Genomic DNA, 25,299 nt, shown 5'->3' with positions numbered 1-25,299 from the left:
TGGTACCAGGAAGGTCAGGTCTTCAATGTTGTGAGTTCCCAGCAAGCCTGAAGCACATGAGATACTGTTTCTAAGCAACAACTCCATCAACAAGCAAAAAACCACAAGTTACAATCATAGGTGCCTACAGACACCCTACACCCCCATATAAGCACTAACATAGACACACACACACACACACACACACACACACACACACACACACACTTAAAACACTCAAGAGACAGCAACAAGCATATCTAAACACAAGAAAATAAAGTATAAGCTCACTAGGAAATTCCCATTCACTTGTGACAATGGGCTACTGTTGAGTAAATTCAGTGATCTTTGAAATTTTGTTTTTGTATTAGAATCTTGTATTTCTATGGTGATTTTCTTTTTTTTATAATTTCAATTATTCCTTTAGGATTTCTTTTTGAGTTTGGAAAGTTTTTAATAATAAGTGAACTAATACCAGCCTAGCACACATAGATTAGGTAATTTAAACTTTTGACACACTACGCTGCTAACATATGTTGATAGCACACATAGATTAGATAATTTAAACTTTTGACACACTACGCTGCTAACATATGTTGATTGTCTTTGAAGCACTCCAGCAAAATTTCTTTTTATGTTATAACTGGTGGTTTGGAAAATTCTATCTTGAACACAGTAAAAAGTTCATAAGAAGATTCTAGATTCTGTTGATAATAGTCAACTTGGTTGACTTAGCAAAATACCTGAAATTATGTGGCTTAAATAACAAATATTTATTTCTTGCATTTCTGAAGCTTGAAAAAGCAGGATGGTATTGATGACTGTTTGTGACATAGTAAGGATCACCCTCTCTGTGTCTCTATGTCTGTATCTCTCTCTGTCTCTCTCTTATCTCTATCTATCTATCTATCTATCTATCTATCTATCTATCTATCTATTAATCACCCATCATTATCTCTCTATGATCACAGATCACAGATCACCTTCACATTATATCCCCCTTTTAACAGAAAAATAGTACATTTCTTTGTCTTCCTATCATAAGAACTTTTTGAGGTTTTTATTTTGATTTGTTTTTTTATTTTGTGTTGCTGTTGTTTTGAGACTGACTATCACTGTGGAGTTCTGGATGTCCTGGAACTTACTATGTAGATGGGGCTGGCCTTAAACTCCTATAAAAACACCCATTTCTATCTCTCTTGTGTTGAAAGTGTAGAATGTGACACCATACCCAGATTAAAAGGGCTCCACATATCCTTGCACTGTGTGTGATGTGTTGGAGGGCATGGACCTACATCTCTCTGCATAGAGAAATTTTGTTTTTGTTATGGATGAAATTAAAATGTTCTATATGCTCAACAAATGCTCTAACACTGAGCTACACTGACAGCTGAAAATATTTAATAATATTTAATAATTAATATTTATATAGTCCCCCTGTTTTTTTCTGTTTAAGCACTGTCCTGAGTGAGGTATTCCGAGAACCAAGCAGGTGTGAGTACAGTGTTCTGTAGCACCTGTGCTGATGGGGGGGGATTCAGAATTGCCCATCCCCACCTTATATTGTCTCATTCTCTCTCTTTTATGCTAATGGAAAATTTTTTACCCTTTGAAATTAAATATTGAGCTTTGAGCAATGGCAGTATCATACATAGCCCATGAGGTTTATCTGAGGCGTGATTACTGCTAATTGAAATTGAATCTTGAAAGCATGTTTATATCATTAATATTTTTCAGTGTTATTTTAGAAGCCAGGCATAAACATCATAAAGAACTGTCACAAAACAGACATCATAGTTTTTAATGGTGTGATTTATTTATGTATACTCTTTTCCTTTCAAAAAAGGAAGATCTTATTCAGTTTTAAGAAAGTTTGAATGTGTGCAACCTTGAAAAATCTATTCATTGTGAATTGAATTGATTGCCTAACAGGACTCAGAAAATACAGGTCAGCTAATGTGTTTCCATTAAAGTACAGCACTTGATATGGCATAATTAAGCTCTCTTGCCTTTGTTGATTTTGTAGGTTGCTAACTAAGAGGTATCTAAAATGAGTTTTCTTGGGGGACCTAAACACAAGATTTACCTAAAGTCACAAAAATTGGATAGATTCTCTTATACTTTTCCCTGCAGGTGGTGACATTTCTCTTTGTAATTCACAAAATAACTAAGTGGCTATGAAAGAGGTATTGAGAGTAGAGGAGGTCTGTTTGTATGATACATTTTAGAATACAAATCTCGTAGAAATGCTTAAAATAATAACCCTTGCATATTTATTTCTAAGAAAGCACACTTTGAAGGCAGTTTACCTAAACGTGTGTAGACATTTTAGAGGATATAACTAAACATAACTCAAATATAATGCCTGCATCTTGAGATGAAAGTAAATATTCTGGTTTTTTCAGAGTGGAGGAAGCATTCATCAGTGTCTCCCAATATACTCTCACTAAAATTAATGTTGGATGTTACACTTTCATATATTCTAAAGCCTGCAGTTGACAGAATAGGGCACAGTAGTTTCTCTTTTGTTACTTTCATGCACTTTAATCCAAAAGAATATCTAAATACAATTACCAAAATAATGCTTCAGCTTCAGAGAAGTAAAAATTTTAAGAAAACTGTGATAAGCTGAGATATTTGTTTAATAACTGTTAACTGTTTAATGAGCACTGAACTCAACACCATCTGTCATCTCCTGGGAAGTTGCTGAACAAGGACATAGCAACAAGTTTGGCACTTCAGATGTCATAGTGAAGACAAAGAATTAAAGAGGAGGGGTGTGAGAGACTAGATGATGCATTATTATGTATTCAATGTTTGTTTCCTATCAGACTCACCAGGGATCTCCAAACCTATTCGATCAGAGTCCACAGGTGCATGTTGGGTAGTTCAATTTTAACAAAATAGTTTTGATTTAATATGAGTTTTCTTCATCTCCCAGCATCATAAGCTCATATTTAATATCATAATTTAGGGAGTTTTATAATTATGCAATTTTAGGAGGTAGAAAGTATGACCAAATATTTACAGTTTATTAAGTTATTTTCATTGAATCCACAATTATAAACAATCAGTAGATAACTATGAAGATATATCAATTAGATTGCGTAGTTTCACCTACAATTATGATAGAAACATCACTTACAATAATTGACCTAGAAGGGAAATTGCTGTTTCAGTAAACTTCTCAGTCACTGACTTAGCATTGTTCCAGAGAAAAGTTAGACAGATTAATTGATGACATCTGTATATTTTAGTTTGGAAATGATCTTTTATGAGGAAATAGAGATTTCACAGTATATTTCCAAACTTCAATTTGAATGTACTTTAAGACTTATATTTTTTATTCTTAAGCCAACCAAATTACAATACTGGAAGGAGTTGCTTCATTATATCTGCCATTCTCCATCTGAGGGTGGCAGAACATGCACCCCGTGTTTCTCACAGCCTGTAACTTAGCGATAGCAATGATGGACTCCAAACTTAAATTCTATAGGGATGTTAACAGTATAGAGAACAGTATATAAACAATCCAGGATGCTAGGAACATTGGAAGACAAGAGCTGAGTTGTAGAGGTTGAAATTACAGTGTAATGAGATGCAGAGGAATGAAATACAAGAGAAGATTTGGTCACCATGCCTATGTGTCCACTCACACATGCTTAAGTAGAAAGAGTAACTTTGGACAGGTTATATTACAGACTATTAGAGACTTTATTCTTCTCTCCATCACAGGACTGTATAGCTACAGTAACACTGTCCTCTTCCAGAGTCACTTTCTAACACCCAATTCCATTGAAACAGCCTTTGAGTTTTTTCTTTTACTGTTTTCTTTCTGCTTCGTTAATGAGCTGCTTTAAGGTGTCTTTCATCTTTTTCCTGGGTAGACGTCTTTCCTTGACTTCCAAACTTTGCTCTTCCGCATGGAGATATGCTTCTACTATGTTATAAAAGCCTTCTATATATTGACCTTCGTCTTGGTTCCTTAAAAGGAATTCCTCATCGAAACCACTCCCCAACTGCTTAGGTCCTCTGCTCCTCCTTGCACTTGATGAGGATGCTGTGGAAAAAGTTGGTGCCTCAACTTAGTATGGATATTAAAAAAGAGGCTATCGGGAGAGGAGGAGAGTCAGCTTGTCTCCTGACTGCTAATATTGGGCATTCTGTTTGATTGTATTTTTACTTTTGTTTATCAAAGTTACCAGAATTGTATAGGGGAATTTGTAAAAGGTCTATTATTGCAAGAGCTTCACATAGTACTGATATAGGTATTTGCTGTCTATAGAGGCTCGCATCTATAATCCAAGCCTGTGAGAGTGAGGCAGAGGAATCCCTGAATTAAAGCAAATTTAGAGTTTTTACCAACATGGTTTGTAGGAATATAATATTGATTCATACAAAATATAATGTTTGATTCTTTCGTATAAAAGATAATATAAGAATTTACCTCAATGAAGAGCTAATATAAAGGTAATATACATATTATATTAAAATGTGTATATGATATACATTTTAATTCAGAGAGATCTTGAAATGATCCAAAAGGTTAATTTAACCTTAAAAGGAGAATGTTGGGAGGGTTGAGGCTGGAGTGAGCATGTGAGGAAGCACAGTGTTAATTTAGAAGTTGGAAGTTAAATTAGACACTTGTTGACTTCAAAGCTTAGTATAGATCCTGAACTTAAAGTACAAGTTGCATTGGGGAATACATATTATAAACAAAAGGTATTAATTATCAGAATGCAACATTGAACCCACTTGCTATGTTACTTCTGACACAGAACCATATTTCAGAATGTCTTTTCTCAGTTCCCTTGAGGTTATAAGTATACTCTAGCTATGCCTCATATTTTTCTCACTTGAATTTGATATATCAGTGCGGAAAATATTAGTTTTCCAATTATCATTTTTTAAAGAAGAAAAATATGTAATTTTTGCAAAACAAAACCCCCAAAACAACAAAAGCAAAAACAAAACAAACAAAAATATGCAACCAATTTTTTTCATAATATAATTTTTTGTAACAAGATTTTTTTTTCCTGTTTGCCTGCAGTTTTTCTCCAACAGACAAGTAACATGCTGTGATTTTCCTGATCCATGTTTCAAGGTAGTAAAAATATCCTTTCCTCTCGATGACAGCAATTCTTTGAAATCTTCAAATCATTAGTTACTTTTGAGTTAATGGAAGAAAAATATATTTTGCTGAAGTATCTGCTTTAGGTTTTGTTAAAGGAACAGAAATGATAGAATGAACACACACACACACATATGTATATTAATATATATTTAATTTGGTGTGTGTGTCATTTCAGGACTGACCTATTAGAATTATATAACTCATTTAGGGTATTATGAGCCCATTGCCATGTGACATATCCACAATATGATTTTGGCACTAAGTCTCAGAGAGGAAGAGAGGACAGAAGCCCGTGAGAGCCATGTGTCCTGGAAGTAGGATGTGAGATTGAGTCTTTTGAAAAGAAAGCTAAGTTCTTCATTATAATACTTCAAGTCTCTGTTACGAAAATTGGCATTTAAAAAATGTACTCAGATTCAATAGCAAAATAAAAAATAAGATGAAATTACCTACTGCATAGTACCATTTTCTTTAGAGTATATAAACAACATTCTCAAGTTTACTAGCTGCTACTAGGAAGCCTGAAGTGAAAATGATCTTAGAAGTCAAATAAAAGCTTTGAAGTTGAATGTAATAGGAACTTAAGGACATGTTTGCAGTTGGGATGGAGAGATGGCTCAGCTGCTATGAGCCCTTTTTTGAAAATAAATGAAGGAATGGTGGATCTGTGAGGGGAGGGAAGTGAGTAGAAGGGGAGGCAGAGATCAGGATGTATTGTATGAGAGTGGAATTAAAGAGAAAAGAACACTTGTTGCTCTCACATAGGACCTAGGGTTCCAGCACACATGATTATTCACAGTCATTCATAACTCCAGTTTCAGGGATCTGAAGCCCTCTTTACCATCCACAGGCACCAGGCATAATATAGACAAAACATTCATGCACATAAAATAAAATATATCTAAAAGATCGAAATCACATATCAAAACAAAATTATATTTAATATTAAAACCATATATTGAAGAAAAATACAAACTAAAAAGTCATAAAAGCTTGACTATTAAATTCCACTGTGAACACAGATATGATCTCCTTGAATTTGCAACAATACTTCTTAACATTTTTAAAGTATACTGAGAAATAAATTGAGAATATCCTTAAATATTTTAATAATCTTAAAATTGAAAATGACATTTAAGAGAATTGTTTATGTCAGGATCCATATATTTTTCTGATTCACCATGAAGGCAGAATAAAATACAAAAACCGAATATGATTACAGACTAACAAAAATCTGAATTGTCTTCCATGAAGTCTGTTTTCATTTTTTTCTTTAGGGAATGCATTTATATCGGTGCACTTAATAACTGATATTAAAAATTCAGTTAGCTGTGCATATTAAAATAAATATTGCATTAATGGAGTCTATGCATTAGGCTCTACACACACACACACACACACACACACACACACACACCCCACCACCACCACCACCACCACCACCACCACCACCACCACCACCGCCACCACAGCCACCACAACCAGTCAAGGGTTTGGTTAGTTTGGGAGCATAATAAGCAATCTGTTGTTAAAACAACTTCTTATTAATAAACTGGAAGGAGAGAGTTAGAATACTAACTGCATAGGAGAACAGATGACTGTTGAATTTACCAGTTCTTGTAATTTTAAAGCTTAGCCCAGTCTCTGGTACACTATAACTGATGAATATTCATGGAATAAATGAATGAATTTTCAGCCATCTATCATAGAATAAATTCTGCTTCCTCAACTATGAGTCTGAATATTCTGTGTCTAGTTTTTTTTTCAATATCCATACTCTTTTGTAGGATTATCATTGCCATCAGTTGTGAATGTGTTGATACAGAATCTTTTCCTAAGTGATTTTAACTCCACTGAAACAAGATCATGAGGAAAAATTTCAAGCCTTTAAAGTAAGGTAGAGCGAAAGGAACGTCAATTCACTGCTTATAGGACAAGCCTGATTCTTTCATCTTCTGGGCTCCAGCTTATGTTATCTCCCACTTGACAGATGGTCTCCGTGGAATGTTTGTCCCTATATATCTATTTATCAACTCTCCGGATAAAGGCTAAACTTCACACACAAGAGAGCAGGCTGAGAAGGTCAGAGTTTCCACTTTTTCCCTCTTAAACTTTTCCTGTTCTATAGCAGAGAGAGAGAATGTAGACAATTTCTACATTGTTTATAGTGTTGTGAATGATTTTTTAAAACTAAAAAATGGTTACCAAATGTTATTATCCTCACTTACCTATGGCATATCCTTCTTTTCTGTTTTTACCTATTAAGAAAAACTAAAAAGATTGAATTTATAAATCATATATTGATGAGAATAGGGTTTTTAATCATTTTATAGAGTATAATTAAATGATTGTATTTTATGTTTAACAGTGCCTTGATGATTAGTGGACATATACTAATCTAGTCAGGTATTAAACTCCTGGTTAGATTTTTGTCTCTGTTAATACAAATGTCTTTTCCAATTTTTTTCTAACATGTAAAATATAATAACAGCATACTAGTTTTTAATTCTTTAGTTTATTACTAAGGCAAGTTTTGTTGTTGGTTCTTTTACAACATAAGATTTAAGCTATTCCTTTCTCAATGTGTTGCATATGAAAAAATATGTACTTCATAAATACCTATGAACAACCCAGTGAGTAAATGTACCATTGCAGTTCTTAGCATTGCCTAATTATCTTATTAAAAATGGTATATGATGTAACTCTTTTAGAAAATATGTGCAGATTAATTTTTTAAAATTATACCAAAATTTTTTGAATAAATTCCTCCTGGGACAGTTTCTTAGATATGCTTCCATGAAGTTGAATTTTCCAATCAATAAGATGACTAATTATGGTATACAACATAATGCTTGTTCCAATGAAAACTGGTAATAATTCTACTTCATGGCAACCTGGAAGTGAGAATCATTTATAAGCATTGTCATTATTTTTGTAATTATGATATATTGCACATGGTCTCAGGGGAGAGACAAAGGACAATGAACCTGAAATATAGTGACACCCCTGTTGATGATTGTGCACAGCATTTCAGTGCATTCTTAAGGCCCAGAGAAACTAATGTGTCTCATGAAGAAGAAAACAGACTGTAGGATGCTAGAATACATTTTAGGGTTTGGAATGGAGCGAAATCCTTTCGCTAACTTAACATTACAAACTCTGTAGTCAGGTATGTGACGTTAAGGCATTCGTTGAGTAGGAGATACTGTATGGGGCTAGCTCCCTCCTCTCATTCTTCCCATCTTTTATTTTCAGAAAAGTCAGAGCTTGTGGTTTATTTCCCCGTTCATCTGTGATCTCTGTATGCCAGAACCTTCCAACCAACCACATATGCAAATACAAAGATTTTCAGTTCAGATTTCAAGTTACTTCAATTTTAGTTCAACTAACACAGGTTATTCTGTCTAATCCTGCTTCAGTCTTTCATACTGAAAAATCAGAGAGTTTTTTTAATATTCACCCATTAAGAATCCTGAGGAAGACCCCTGTGGAGATTTTTTATTAACTGGTCTCTGGATGCTGCTGGTAGAAATACCCTTATTCAAGAATGTAGTTCTATTCCTTTCAACCAGTGGTCAATAGTAGATGCAATAGTCTTGACCAGTGGAGAATATTGGAAGCAATATTTACCTCAGCACTTCTTTCTCTAATTATTTTGCATATAATAGTCAACATGTTAAACTGTATGACAATGTTCATACAACCATCTTGCAAATGGCGTGGTTACTGTATTATTCCATGTATGTGTATTATAACCAAATGTTCTAACCACGTAGGCAGTGCATATATTAACAATAAACATCCAGTGCTTTTATTTTTCTAAAAGTATTGTTTTTCAATGTTACATATTTAAAGGATAATGTCAATTAATCCATAATAATGTGTTATCAAATATGTAGATATTGAAAGAGTAGAAGTTTTTGTTTGATAGTCATACTAATTGTTCTCTGCACACTTACAATAAATTCGTGCAAACAAACAGTTTCAACCATTATCATATCTACCCACTATCTATCTATGCACCCATATGTATGTATAAAATATATTGTATCTGATATGCATTTATTTATTTATACAAATTCATAAATCAATTTAAAAGTTATTCTCCTCTAAAATTCTACCTTCTGTATTTCTCAATTATTATTTCTTCATTAGTTTAATAACTTTTTGTTTGTTTTTAAGTGTATTTTTGTGTTGGTATCACCCTGTGGTAATTTCAGTTTTCTTTGGGAGCTACACTATGAAGGTGGGGCAATGAGATAATATTTTGGTCTCCATGAATTTTCAAGTTCTGCTACACTGGCACTAGGATTCTTAATTGCAATGAATAGAGTTGATAGATGATAAAATGGATGCAAAAATACTTAAAAATAGTGAAAGGGAAAATGTACACATATTTCACATTAGATTTTCAACCTCTTCATAACCAATTTCAATTCTACGGTCTTACTTAATCTTTTGGTTTTTCAAATAATGTTTCCTCTGTGTAGCTCTGGCAGTTCTGGAATTTGCTTTGTAGACCAGGCAGTCCTCAAATTTAGAGATTCACCTATCTGTGGTTGAGTCCTGGGATTAAAGGCACATTCCCCAATTCTCAGCTTTTAATTCTACCTCTCTAATAGAGGAATGTGATGAACAGGGCCTTGTAAATATTCAGACACAAGTCTTTCTACATCACGTGTTAAGCTTATTATCTTGTGGAATACATTTCTGTTTCTTCCATTAGTTAAACTGGCATTTACCAGCTGAAGTCCTTACCTGCTGATGTGTCTCTAGCATGTCTCTGTAAAATCTTTAATTAATTCATTGATTTATTCACTTTACATTCCAATTACCCAGCAGTCTTTTCCCAGTCTCACCCTTACAAATCTCTTCCCCATCACCTACACTTCTCACAAGAGAAGGGGAAGTCCCTCCCCACCTCACCCTGGGACATCCAGTTGCAGCAGGATTGAGCACTTCTTTTCCCACTGAGGCTCAACCAGACAGTCCAGTTAGGAGAAAGGGATCCAATGGCAGACTCTGCTCCAATTGGTAGGGGACCTATATGAAGATCAAGATATCCATCTGCTACAAAAGCATATGGGCATAGGTCTAGCCCCTGGGTGGTCTTTGGTTGGTGAGTCAGACTCTGTGAGCCCTCATATTGAAGTAATGGCCAACCAGTGACTGGACCAATTTACATGAGTCACATCTCATGTAAGAGAGCCCATCTCTGACACTATTAATGATACTCTGCTATGCATGCAGACAGGAGCCTAGCAGAACTTTTTCTGAGAGGCTTCAGTCAGCAACACATGGAAACATGGAGATACCCACAGTCAAACATTAGAATGTCTTCAAGAAGTCTTGTGGAGGGAGGGGTCAGGAAGAATTTAGCTAACTTGGAGGGGTCAAGGACATCACAAGAAGACCTATAAATTTTGTAAAATCTTTATCATCTTTTCCATCAAATGATAGTACTGTGTTCCTTCATCTTAAATTGAATCCAGGTCAGCTGTAACAATTGAAGTCCAATAATGTGATGCTATTTTACTATGGCAACCAAGGGAGAAAGGGCATGTTGCATCTTAGGGTTGTTTACTTTCAGGTTGCTAAGGAACCAGATACAGGTCTCAAGAAGAAAGCATGTGCATGTATTCCTTGTAGCAAGGACCTACTCCTAAGGCCTACTGTCACTTTTATCCCTGGTCTATCTTCTTATTCCCATACAGCACCCTCTGAAGAAGAAGAGAAAAGCCATCTCTACCAAGCTTCATCAGCACTCTGGACCACAAAATCTTTGAAGTAATGACAGGAGCTTTGAACAGGACATTAATGCAGTGGGATCAGTCAGAACACACACCAATTGCTTTAAGAAAACTTGTCTTTTCTAGATTTGTGAAAAGACAGTGGTTTGTTTTTTGTTTGCTTATACAATCATGGATGATGTGCTAGTGAGAATGGTAGGTTGAGGAGCCCCTCCTGGTTTAGTCCTGGCTGACAGTGTAGTTCTTAGGATCTAAATGTTCATTTTTGTGCCAATTTTGAGGCTACAACAATTTTCTTTATTACTCAAAATAGTAATTGAGGATTATAATTCAGATGTAATCAGAGGGAAAATAACTACAAATGGCAGTTTGACTATGTTAGGTTTCTATTGTGCTTTTAGAAATCATTCTAGCCTGATATATAATTCTCCCAAGATTTAGTCTAAGGATAATCACATAGGGCTAAGATACAACACTTTGCTGATAAATGGTTGTATAGAAATTTATTATAGTTGCTGCATGTGTTTCTGAGCTTTAATCACTCTTGAAAGTTTATATATGTATGTATATATATATATATATATATATATGATACAAAATAATAATTTAGTGTTAGAATGTAAAGTCTAATAATCAAATTAGTATGCTTGGCCTTTCTTTTTCTTAAACTTACTGTTTCTCTGTGCTGGGAAATTTCAAGTTCTTCTATTCTTATTCTTTCTGAAACTACAATAAAATGTTGAAAGCTGTCGTGACCTGGCTGTGACAGAGTCTCAGTCCTACTCCCTGTCTGACCTAGTTTTACCTACCTTTCCCTTCACTCAGTTTAGTCTCTAATGATCACTATTCTACCTTTTATATCTGCGAATTAAAATTTTAAAACACTCTACTCCTGAGTTGATTCTCTGTGCACTCTGGAATGAGCTGTGACAAAGTAGGTCACCAAAGAAAAGAAAAAAGCAGCAAAGATATTCCTTCTTTTTTTAAAAAAATATTTCTTTGAATTTATCAATTGTTTTGTCCTCTATTATTGTACTTGAATTACTTCATTTCTTCTGAACTTTTATATGAAAATGTGTTACTCATCTCAAATGCAACTTTCAAGTTTGCAGTTTGACTTTGATCCTTAACATAGGAAGCCTGTGTTGCATTAAGCAGAAACATATAATTATGTAAATCTTATGATTATTATTGAAAGAGATGATTTATACTGTTACTCAATCTTGAGAAAAAATTATATTTCAGCATACTGCTTAGATAGCTTAAGATAAGTCCCTTCTGTGTTTTGAAAATTTCTGTTTATCTGGGAACATCTTGAATTTACATTAAGAAAGTTAAGTCTACTTTACTAAATGTTCAAATGGTTTTGAGAGAGAAATGGGACATCTGCTTTTTATGCATAAGAGCATCTCAGCAGGTCCTCAGCAAGAAAGCAGAAGGTTACTATTAAAGGAACGATTGTGCACGACAGAGGAAATATGGAGAGAATACTTAAGCTGTTTTGAATACAAAATTAGTCTAGCAGAAAGCAAAAGGAATGTAGACTTGCATGCAAGGTCATTATAATAGTGATCAAGGCTGAAACTCAAGACAATTCAGTAGTGCCCTAGGACTGACAGGGCAGTTAAGGACATTTCTGAAGCTCTATCTATCTGCCCACTCAAGAGAATGAAATTGGCGGCAGTTTGGAAGAGCTTTCAAATAAGATGCGGGGCGATGTGCATATGTTTCCTGTCTCACATTTGTGCTGGGCATATCTTGTCCAGTAGTTTGAAAGCATCTCCTTTTTCTAGGCAGCTCCTGAATCGTCTGAAGTCCAAATTGATTAATTCCCTTGAATGTTTTCTACCTCTCTATTCTGAGATTCCATTTTCTATCTTCATAAATAATTTCTTTGTTTGGTGACCTCCCCCAGTACAAGTGTGATAAACTTATTCTATAAAGTAGCTATATTTTGGGAGGATTTGGTATCGCCATTTTCTACCTATCAAGCACAACATCACAAAAAAAGTTAAAATATTTCATTCTTTTCTGAAATAAATCCCAGGATTTAGTATCTCTAGTCCTACCCTGAGCAGTCAAGATGGTATCTTGTACTTCACAATTGTAACAAAGCATTTGCTTATATATTGAGACAAACCTTAGTCAGCAGCGATTATCTGAGAAAAGAGTCTGAGTCATCTATGGCTGGCTTTTTGAGCTTTTTCAGACTGAAATTAGTCTGTTGGTACATAACGGATGTCATAAAACAATCATTCAAGAATGTTCCATTATGTTAAACAGAACAGCACTTTTACTCCATAAAATATATAAAATAAATTTTGGTATAGGTTCCAAGATGAAATAATATCACTATGATTGAGTTGTGGTGCCCTAGCCATATTGATTTTGCAAGCTATCTTTGAAGAAACTGTCTACCCTGAATGCCAGCTCATTTGTAGAGGTAACAGTCTTCGGGTTTTTGAGGCTAATTTTTAGAGGTGTTGCTGGCATTTAATACATATTTGATTAAATAATTAAGGAGTAACTTGCCATTGAGGAATAATTTACAGGCTGTCACTGGATGGAACAGAAACTGAGATATTATCTTACTATATTATAACCTAATATATATGTATTCTAAAACATATATGAAACACATTCTTGATACAATAATATTTTATAACATTATATGGGACATACTGTGGTATCTTTTCCATCACATGAATCAATGAAATTACATTGACTTTTTGACAGTGACATCATTTTCTTACTAAAATGGCGACCCTATAAAATGTTAGCCATGCCTGGTCTTCATACTGTTATATTTTTTATTATTTTCTTCTTCTTTCATCCTGACCATGGTTTTCCCTCTCTTGACAATCCCCCCATCTTCCCAACTCCCCTCTTTCTTCCAAATCCACTTTCCTTCCTTTTCCCTTCAGAAAATATAGGGCTCCCAGGGATACAAACCAAACATGGAATAACAAGTTACAATAAGATTAGAGACATACCTCATATCAAGGCTTAATGAGGCAAGCATGTAGTGGAAGAAGGGGGCTGAAAAAGCATGCTGAAGAGTCAGAGACAGCTCTTGCTCTCACTTTTAGGAGTCTCACAAAGACACTGAGCTATAGTGCTATACAGGCTTGCTGACTGTTACTTTAGTCTCTGTGAGCCTCTGAGAGCCCAGGTTAGTTGATTCTGTGGGCTGTATTCTTGTGATATCTGTGATCCCTTTGGCTTCTAACATCCTCTCTTTATTCTATAGGATTTCCCTAGCTTCCTCTAATGTTTGTTTGATGTGGTTCTCTTAATCTGCTCCTATCGGTTGATGGATGAAGTCTTTCTGTTGACAGTTATGCTAGGTTCATGTATATGAGTATAGTAGAATATCATTAGGGATAATTTCATTGCCTATTTTATTGTTTTGCCAATCATGTTTCATTCTATCATAGGTCTCTGAGTTAGTCTGACTCTGATTTCTGGCTATGCAGTGTCAAGTCTGGTCTCCCTCTCTTGTGTGGGTCTCAAGTTGGGATAGTCATTGGTTGGCTACTCCCAAAGTTCTGTGCCATTATTACCTCAGCACATCTTGTAGGCAGGACAAATTTCAAGATGAAGGTTTTGGACTGGGATGGTGTCCCCTAGCATTCAGGAGGCAGACTGGCAAGCCTTTGTGCTTCCTGGCCTGTCTACTATATGTAGTGAGTTCCAGGTCAACTAGGGCTAAGACTGAAACCATCTGTGAAAATTAAAGAAAACAACTACTAAACAAAAAAAATTGCAGTTAAATTAATTAACAAAACATAGGTGTTTAAACTCTATGCATATTACTCAAATATTTGTTTTTGAGCACACTTAATGCATTCTCTGCAAACCAAGGTTATATTTAATTATTTTTCTAATTACTTAATAAAATGACTTAGGAGATAAAAGGTTGTTCTGTTTTTCTGTATAAGCTGAGAACAATAATACTACCATTTTAAAAGGAAATAAAGCACTTAGCATAGCTACTAACTATTTAGAGAAAGCTTAACTAACAGTGTTTACTTCTTCATTACATGGTTGGCCTAATGAGATGCTATTGCATTGACATTTCAACAGCTCATTCCAAGCTGCACAAAGTCAATTCAGAGTCACCTTCTTATCAGTGTCAATTATTTGGCCATGTTAAAAAAAACATTATGTAATAATCAATCTGTGTTTCTAACTAGCTTTCAGTCAGTAGAGAATCTTCAACCATTTCCTAAATAGAATTTCTTTTAGTCTGGATTTCACTATGAATTCAGATAGATGTCATTTACCTCAGGAAAAAAAATACTATGGCTGAACTAAGTAATATGAAAAACAACTTTAACTTTTAATGTTTTGACAATTTCATACATGTATGAAATTTATTTCAATTATATTTATCCTTATTAGCCTCTATTACCTTTTCTAACTTCCAGCCTTCCTATCTTCTTTCAAACCAGGTCCTCCTCCTATTTTCATGTCTTATATGTGCTCTCTCTCTCTCTCTGTGTGTGTGTGTGTGTGTACACATCCATGCATGTTCATATACTGGTATTGCTCAAGTGGTCACAATGTCTTTTTGTTCATGACTATGAAAGACATTGCAGAAGACAGCATTTTATGAAATCTATCCCCACTCTCAGGGACTCTCAGGGTTTACCATCATTCCTTCTCACATTCCACATGTCCCTTGAACCTTACAGGGAGTCATATAGATGTCCTCTTTAGGGTTAAGTACTCATCTTTGGGCAGAGAAGCCTCTTATTTTATACTGGGAAATGATAAATCTAAGGTTCATACATACTCAAAATGATGAGAAAAGTAATAGATTTCCATATCATTTCGAGTTCTCTCTCTCTCTCTCTCTCTCTCTCTCTCTCTCTCTCTCTCTCTCTCAATGCCTCCATACTCAAGGATTAATATTCACCTTTTGGGAAGTTAGATACAAAGTATGTATTTTAAAAAAATTCTCTCATACATTAAGTCCAATCACATTTGCTCTCTCTCCTTTCCTCCCCATCCACTTCCCCTCTCCCCGAGACCCACTTCTCCTCAGATTCCCTTCAAAGAAAGAACAGACCTCCCAGGGGTATCCACTAAACACAGCCTAAACTAGACATAAACACTCATATTAAGCCTAGATAAGCTAACCCAATAGAAGGAAATGTGTCCCATGAGTAGGAAGAGTCAAAGACACAACCTGCTCCCACGGTTAGGAATCCGACAAGAACACCAAGCTACACAACCATAACGTATTAGCAGAGGACCTAGATCAGACCCATAGAGTACATGGTTACTGCTTCAGGCTCTGTGAGCCTTACTTAGCTGATTCTGTGGGCCATTGTCTGCATTGTAAACTCATATTTCTTGCTGATCCTTAGAGAAGACCAGTTAGAGAATTTGCTACCTCTATGTGATTACCTTTCGCAACTTATCAAAAACAAAAACAAAAAAAAACACAAAAACAAAAAACCAAAAACAAAAAACCAAAAACAAAAACCAAACTGATAGAACCTATTTTACTTTAGTGATTCTAGCTTGAACTTATCACTTTCTGTGGCTAACAAGTGTAATACTTTCCAAGGTTACTTGTGTGCCTACATTTTTCTCTCAACCACCCCATCCTAGACTTATTTATTGAAGAGCATGAAGACATACAGTATAAAATGTAATTACTAAATCATGGAGAGCCTAGAATATGGTTAGTGCCTCTTCATATCGTGTGAAAAATTTCAGTCACGTCAGAAAACTCTGTGTTAGTCTTATATCTAGCACTTGGGTGAGAGCAGCAAAGATCAACAAAATTGCTCATCTGAACAAGACTCAGAGATGGTAATGTGTGTCTCTTCTTACAAGCCACTGATGAGGACTTGGTTTGCTATCAAGCAGATGCTAACAGCTACTTGCCTCGATATCATGGATACTTACAGTGCATTTTATCTCATTTTTCTGCTTCTCAGTGTAATTCCTAAACATTGTCTTTTAAGTCATAGTTGCTTAGGAAATATTATCTCAGTTATTAGCTAATGAAAATTCAGGGGGCTAGAGAGGTGGCTTAGCAGTTAAGAATGATTACTACTGGTGTAGAGGACCTGAGTTTGGATCACAGTATCCAAGAGCTCACAATAACTCACAACAACTCACAACAACTCACAACTCACAACAACTCACAATAACTCACAACAACTCACAACTCACAACAACTCACAACAACTCCCAACTCACAACTCACAATAACTCACAACAACTCACAATAACTCACAACAACTCACAACTCACAACAACTCACAATAACTCACAACAACTCACAACTCACAACAACTCACAACTCACAATAACTCACAACAACTCACAACAACTCACAGCAACTCACAACAACTCACAACAACTCACAACAACTCACAACAACCCACAACAACTCACAACAACTCACATAAACCTAGTATGATACTGCTTAGTAGGGTGTGCAGTGTTGTAAAAGCTATGCTTCTGCTCAATTGACAGCTCCTATCTTTGTTTATATCCTTCTGGGCCAACATAGAAAACCACAATAATTTAAAAGAAACAGGATAAACAAGTTGTTTACATCAAGACCACAATTGTTTCTTTTCTATGCCACATGCTATTTTTCTCTAATAAAACCCTTGACGGGAAAGGCTACCAATAGTTTGCTTAGATTGGCAAGCAAAGTCAATTCTTTCTCTCTTTATAAATATGATTTAAAAAGTGACCCAATCGATAAAAAGCCCAAATTTACAATAATATACACTGCTGCCCATGGTCCTATTTTGCTTTTAGATAAGTGAATTAACATGTGTATTTTGGTGTTAGTTGACATCTGCTACTCATGGGAATCATAAGGACAGAGAAGCACGTGAAGAGATAGGAAACACCTATCACTGAGCCATTCGCAAGTAAATTTTACATTTGTTTTGCTTATAGGTAAATTTCTGCTATAAAAAGGGGGAAATAGCTAAATCCAGGTGTACAGAATTGATGTCCTAAATTTGTCCTTCTTTTACTAGAGTTTATTTCCTGTTCTATTTCTTATAAGTATATAAAACCCTTAATGACACCCTCCAGCTTTTAACCTCATCTTTATAATCTTCAGAGGCCTTTCTGCCAATTCTGTTTTGTACATGAATTATGCAGTTTTCAGGTCATGTTTATATTTGTCATGCATCTATGTAATAAAACAATATTATTTACTATATAATTCAGTCATTATATCCTATGGAGCAAATATCTTTCTCAGCTAACCATTTTTATATATTATTATATATTATGGTTTAGTATATTATTATTTTTCTGAGTTTATTTACAGGTCATAAATTTATGGAGGTTTGTTCATATCTCCATTATGAGACACACAAAACATGAGCATGGTACATTGTCATATGCTGGTCGTGTTGCTGATAAATGGCACATAAAAGTTTGAAGTGTTTTAAAGTGAATGCATTCAGAAATAAAAAAAAACTTAATATTTATAAAGCTGGCACAAAAGACTCCAAATAGCAAAGTAATCCTGAGCAAAAGGTTAACACTAGAGGAATATCTGAGCTCAAGTTAATCTCAAGAGTTGCAGCAATAAAGGCAACATGGTACTGGCACAAATAGATGTGTACACAAATGGTTTAGAAGACATAAGTTCATGATAGACTCCAGAAGTCCAAAGCTACTTGATAATAATGACTACCCAAAAGAGTATGTATGAATCTTACCTAAGAGGGAGAAACAAAATAGTCACTAGAGGTGGATGGAGAGAGGGGACTGGGAGGGAGTGGGGCTGAGGAGGGCTGTGGGTATGGTGCTTTGGGTGTTTGGGAATTGGGAACAATAGCCAAAAATAATATAAAATATTTTGGGGTAACTCTAACCAAACAAGTGAGAGATCTTTATGACAAGAACTTCAAGTCGCTTAAGAAAGAAATAGAAGAGGATCTCAGAAAATAAAGAGATCTCCCATACTCAAGGATTGGTAGAATTAGCATAGTAAAAATGACCATCCTACCAAAGGCAATCTCCAGATTCAATGCAATCCCCATCAAAATCCCAACACAATTCTTTAAAAACATAGAGAGAGCAATTCTCAAATTCATCTAGAAAGGCAAAAAACCCAGAATAGCAAAAACAATTCTTAACAATAAAAGAACAGCTGGGGGGAATCACCATCCCTGACCTCAAGCTCTACTAAAGAGAAATAGTGATTAAAAACTGCATGGTATTGGTACAAAGACAGACAGGTTGATTAATGGAATAAAACTGAAGATCCAGAAATAAAGCCACACACTTACGCACACTTGATCTTTGACAAAGAAGCCAAAAACATACAATGGAAAACAGAAAACATCTTTAATAAATGGTGCTGGTCTAACTGAATGTCCGTATGTAGAAAAATGAAAATAGACTCTTTAATTCATTGGCACAGGTGGAAATTTCCTAAACAGAATTCCCATGGCTCATGCTCTAATATCAAGAATTGATAAATGGGACCTCATGAAACTGGAAAGCTTCTATAAGGCAAAGGACATAGTCAATAAGACAAATAGGCATCCTACAGATTGGGAAAAACTTCATTAATCCCACATGTGATAGAGAGCTAATATCCAAAATATATAAAGAACTCAAGAAGCTAACCACCAAAAAACCAAACAACCCAATCAAAAATGTGGGGTATAGAAAGAAACCGAGAATTCACAACAGAGGAATCTTGAATGGCTGAGAAGCACCTGAAGAAATGTTCAAAGTCCTTAGTGTTCAGAGAAATGCAAATCAAAATGACCCTGAGATTCCACCTCACACCAATCAGAATGGCTAAGATCAAAACATCAGGTGACAAAACATTGGCGATGTGGAGAAAAAGGAATACTCCTCCGTTGTTGGTTGGATTGCAAACTGGTACAAGCACTCTGGAAATCAATTTGGAGAATGAGAATTGAAATCGATGGGAAGGGCATCTCTTGAGACTCCTAGCAGCTGAGGGATATAGAGACTGAAATGGCCACTCCTGTAGCCAGCACAGGACTTCTGGTGGAGGGAGGGAGCATAGACTCATTCACAAAACTATCAACCCCAAATTTGTGCAGCCTAAAAGATGTGCAGTGATGAAGATGGAACAGAGTCTGAGGGAACTGCCAACCAATGACTGGCCCAATTTTGGGACATATTACATGGGCAAGAACCAGCCCCTGACACTATAATGTTACTCTGCTATGCTAACAGACAGAAACCTAGCATACCTTTCCCCCAAGGGAGACAGATTGAAACAGATACAGAGACCCATAGCCAAACTTCAAGTGGAGTTCAGGAAGTCTTGTGGAAGAGTTGGGGATAGAATTGAGTGCGCCCCAGGGGTCAAGGACACCACAAGAAGACTTACAGAATCAATTACCCTGGGCCCATGAGGGCTTGTAGAGATGAAACTACCAATCAAAGAGCATGCAGAGCCTGAATAGTCCCTCCCCATATTTACAGCAGATGCGCAGCTTGATCTTCACCTGGTTCCCTAACAGTTGGAGCAGGGACTGTTTGTGACTCTGTTGCCTGTCATTGGAACACCTTCGCTTACTTTGACTACCTGGTTGGGCCTCAGTGGGAGAGGACATGCTTAGTCATGCTGGAAATACATGTCCTAGGATGGTGGGATCTGGAGCAGGGCTTCTAGTTTCTGAAAAGGAGAGTGGATATCAGAGGGAGGGATTTGTAAGGATGGGACTGGAAGAAGAGGAGGAGGGGCTATGGTTGGGGTGTAAGGTGAATAAAATAATGAATCATTTACAAAGGAAAACCTCAGATTCACTGAATTACAGTCACATGAACTTTTATGAAGATACCCAAAATTCATAACATAGAAAAGGCAGAATTTTTAACCAATTTTTTTGAGAAAACTTGATCTCCACAAAGAGAATGAAGCTAGATCTTACCCTAAACAAGAAGCAGTTTGAAATGGACCAAGAATCTTAGCCTAAACACAGGATCTCTGAAATAGCAGGAAGAAAGGGGAGGGAGCATGCTAAAATATGAGCATAAATAAGGTATTTATAAATAGGTAAGACTTGGGTCATTCCAGAAATAAGGCAAGTATGGTGGGTTGAATGTGTGTGGTCCATGAGAAGTAGCACTATTTGGAAATGTGGCCTTCTTGGAGAATGTGTAGTCTTGTTAGAGGAATTGTGTCTCTGTGGAATGTGGAAGCAGGGCTATGAAATACCACATATATGAGATATACATATATACATATATACATATACACATATACACATATACACATACACATACACATACACATACACACACATATATATATATATATGTATATATATATATATATCTGTCCAGTGCAATCCAGAGCCTCCCCCTGGCTGTCTGCAGAAGTCGGTCTTCTGGTTGCTTTTGGATTAAGATATAGAACTCTCAGTTTCTTCTACAGGATCATGTCTTCCTGCAGGCTGCTACACTTTTTGCCATGGTAATAACGGACTGAAGTTCTGAAACTGTGAGTCAGTCCCAACTAAATTTTGTCTCTTATGAGAATTGCCTTGGTTAAGGAGATAAGAACAGATCAATTTGCATCCTTCTACCTGCTGACTGCCAGTTGAACCAGCACCATTTGTTGAACGAACTGTCTTTTTCCCACTGGATAGTTTTAGCTCCTTTGTCAAAGATCAAGTGACTATAGGTGTGGCGGTTCATTTCTGGGTCTTCAATTCTATTCCACTGGTTTATCTGTCTGTCTCTGAACCAATACCATGTAGTTTTATCATGATTGCTCAAAAATACAGGTTGAGGTCAGGGACGGTGATTTCTCCAGCGGTCCTTTCATTATTGAGAATATTTTCGCTCTGCTCTCCTGAGTTTTTGGTTATTCCAAATGAATTTGGACATTGTTCTTTCTAACACTATGAAGAATTGAGTTGGAATTTTGACGGGGATTGCACTGAATCTATAGATTGCTTTCAGCAAGACTGCCATTTTTACTATACTGATCCTGCCAATCCATGAGCATGGGAGATCATTCCATCACTGAGATATTCTTAGATTTCTTTCTCCAGATACTTGAATTTCTTGTCATAGAGATCTTTCATTTGCTTGGTTCGAGTCACTCCAAAGGATTTTAAATTATTTGTGACTATTGGGAAGGGTGAGGTGTCCCTAATTTCTTTTTTAAAAATATTATTATTGAAAATTTTATTTATTTACATTTCAAATGTTATTCCCTTTCCTGGTTCCCCCTCTAGAAACCCCTTATCACATTCCCTCTTCCCGTGCTCCTATGAGGGTGCTCCAACCTATAACAAGGACACATGATCCACTATGTTCACAACAGCCTTATAATAGCCAGAAGTTGGAAACAACCCAGATATTTCTCAACAGAGAAATGAATACAGAAAATGTGGTGCATTTACACAGTGGAGTACTACTTAGCTATTAAAGATGATGACTTTATGAAATTTGCAGGCAAATGAATGGAACTAAATATCATCCTGAGTGAGCTAACCCAGTCACAAAAGAATACACATGGTATGTACTCATTGATAAGTGGATGTTAGCCCCAAAACCTCGGAATACCCATGATACAATTCACAGACCACATGAAACCCAAGAAGAAGGAAGACCAAAATGTGAATGGTTCAATCCTACTCAGAAGGGGGAAGAAAATAATCTCAGGGAATTAGAGGGACCTGGGAGGGAGAGAGGAGGGGAGTGGAAAATGGGACAGAATCATGTATGGGAGGATGTGGTGATGATATACAAAGGGTCGGGAAATTGAACAGAGATGTGCAGCAATGCGGGATGGAGAACTGGGGGAAGCCACCAGAAAGTTCCAGATCAGGAAAGCAAGAGACTCCCAGGACCCAACAGGGATTAGATTTGCAGAAATAACCCACAAAGGGGAGTGAGAACCCGTGGAGACCAGATCCAGAGGTTAGGCAAGTTACCCGGTTTGGAGAATGGAGCCATCCACTCACTTCCAAATTCTTAACCCAGAATTGTTCCGATCTAAAGGAAATGTGGGGACAAAGTGTGGAGCAGAGATTGAAGGAAAGGCCATCGAGGTACTGCACTACCTGGGTTTCCATCCCATATATAGACACCAAACTCTGATTCTATTGCTGATGCCAGGAAGTGCTTGCTGGCAGGACCCTGATATAGCTGTCCGCTGAAAGGTTCTGCATAAGTCTGACAAATACAGATGCAGGTCCTCACAGTCCACCATTGGACTGAGCATTGGGACCCCAATGGAGGAGTTAGGGGACCAACTGTAGGAACTGACGAGGTTTGCAACCCCATAGGAAGAACAACAATATCAACCAACCAGACCTTCCAGATCTCTCAGGGACTAATAAACAACCAAAGAGTACACATGGAGTGACCCATGGCTCCAGCTGCATATGTAGCGGAGGATGGCCTTATCTGACAATAATGGGAGGAAATGCTCTTGGTCCTGTGAAGGCTGGATTCCTCAGTGTAGAGGAATGCCAGGGTGGTGAAGCAGGAGTAGGTGGGCGGGTGAGCACCCTCATAGAAGCAGGGGGAGGGTGATGGGATAGGGGGAAACGGGGAAAGGGGATAACATTTGAAATGTAAATAAATAAAATATCCAATGAAGATACATAGATAGCGAAAGGAAGGAAGGAAGGAAGAAAGAAAGAAAGAAAGAAAGAAAGAAAAAAGAAAAAAGGAAGAAAGAAAGAAAGAAAGAAAGAAAGAAAGAAGAAAGGAAAGAAAGAAAGAAAGAAAGAAAGAAAGAAAGAAAGAAAGAAAGAAAGAAAGAAAGAAAGAAAGAAGGAAAAAAAGCAAGCAAGCAAGCAGAATTGCCTTGGTCATGGTGTTTAGCTTCTCTGTATACTAGATGATAGTGAGTGTGAAAACACTTCGCTATTCAAGATGCTAAAATATAAGAACGGCTAAATGCTTAGCCCTACACAAACACTAATAATCTTTCTTGGCTCAGTGACTGTCATAGCACAAGAGAAGGAAACAAATTGAAGTTAGAACTCCTGAGAAAGAATGGCATAGCTATTGCCATGAGAAACTCATAATAGCTATAGTTTTACTCACTGGGCCTGCACATGACGGGACCAGTCTATGCCAGTTGTAGTTATAGGAGAGGCTCATGGATTATACCCCTCTTTGTTGAGGGGTATAGATACCTACAGATATGCGGAATTGGCAGTTGTTATTTGGGGGTACATAAGTATGAAAATAAGAAGGCAGTTGATGGAAGTGGATAAGTAACACTTTGCTGTAGGAGGAACATCTGTCACCCTCTGTCATCACAGCATTTAGGAAGCTGAGGCTGGCGATCATGAGTTTGAGGCAAACGTGAGCTATACAGTGAGATACTGTATCAGAAGGCAAACAAGGAAGCCAGCAAAGAAGCATGGAAGCGAGGAAACAAGCGAGCAAGCGAGTAAGCACGCAAAGAAACAACCACGAATGGGTGTATCAATAAAAGTGGAATCATTTTACAACACAGATGACCTCAAGCTTGGTAAGGTAATCATGTTTACATTGAACACAGGCATGTATACTATAGTCATTTATGCCAATTTCATATTCACTAGTGTGATGGTTCTGTAAGTTGGTTAGGACAGGATTTAGTTAAGAGGGAGGGCTTCTCAGGAACAGGACAAGCATTTCTTTATAAATGAGCCCCTGAAAGCTTCTTAGTCTTCTCGTTAAGATAGATCAATCATTCAGTCAGTCAATCACTCAGCCAATCAATCAACTGTACCATCCATGAGCCAGAAAGTAGGCAAGTGGGTTTTTCTTGACTAATGAATTGACAAGTGTCAATAATTCTCTGCCTCGCTAGAGAGCTGGTCATACAATGTTATGTTCACAAACAGGAGCCAAGCATAACCGTCCTCTCTAAGGTTTCACCCAGCAGCTAATGGAAAAAAATGCATGGAACCATGGTCAAACATTAGATGAAGATCTGAAAGTCCTATGAAAGAGTTAGGGGATGGATTGAAGGACCTGAAAAGGACAGGGACTCCACAGGAGGGCCAACAATGTCAACTAACCTGGATCCCTACGCACATGTAACAGATCTGCAGTTTGGTCTTCATGCGAGTCTCTCAACAAAAGGAGCAGGGGCTGCCCCTGAGCCTGTTGCTTGCCTGTAGATCCTCTTCCCCTCACTGGGCTACCTTTACTGGCCTCAGTGGAAGAGGATGTGCCTAGTCCTGCAATGACTTCATATGTGTGGGGTAGGTAGGGGCTATGATACTCAGAGAGGGGTTCTCCCTTCTCAAAGGAGAAAGGGGAAATGGGAGAATCTGTGTGAGGGATTCTAGGAGAAGAGTGGGGCTGACATTGGGATGTAGTAATGTGAATAATAAATTAACAAAAGCCTCTCAGTATCCAGTACTGTGAAAAATATAAGGCACTCCAGTCTCCAGTACTTTGTTATAGCAACTGGACCAAGAGAAC

General features: G+C 36.7%; 1 protein-coding gene and 1 non-coding gene across 2 annotated transcripts in view; one reads left to right on the top strand and one right to left on the bottom strand.

Moving 5' to 3' along the window:
• Galntl6 (polypeptide N-acetylgalactosaminyltransferase like 6) overlaps positions 1 to 25,299 on the bottom strand; it is a 1,121,089-nt gene that overhangs the window by 479,739 nt on the left and 616,051 nt on the right. The gene's annotated exons all lie outside the window — the stretch shown is intronic.
• LOC116915158 lies at positions 1,605 to 1,743 on the top strand. The gene has a single exon (XR_004389822.1). It is a non-coding gene; the product is annotated as a U4 spliceosomal RNA (small nuclear RNA).

The sequence above is a fragment of the Rattus rattus genome, chromosome 13 (assembly GCF_011064425.1).
Source record: "Rattus rattus isolate New Zealand chromosome 13, Rrattus_CSIRO_v1, whole genome shotgun sequence".
Lineage (NCBI taxonomy): Eukaryota > Metazoa > Chordata > Mammalia > Rodentia > Muridae > Rattus > Rattus rattus.
This window is presented reverse-complemented; position numbering and strand designations above follow the sequence as displayed.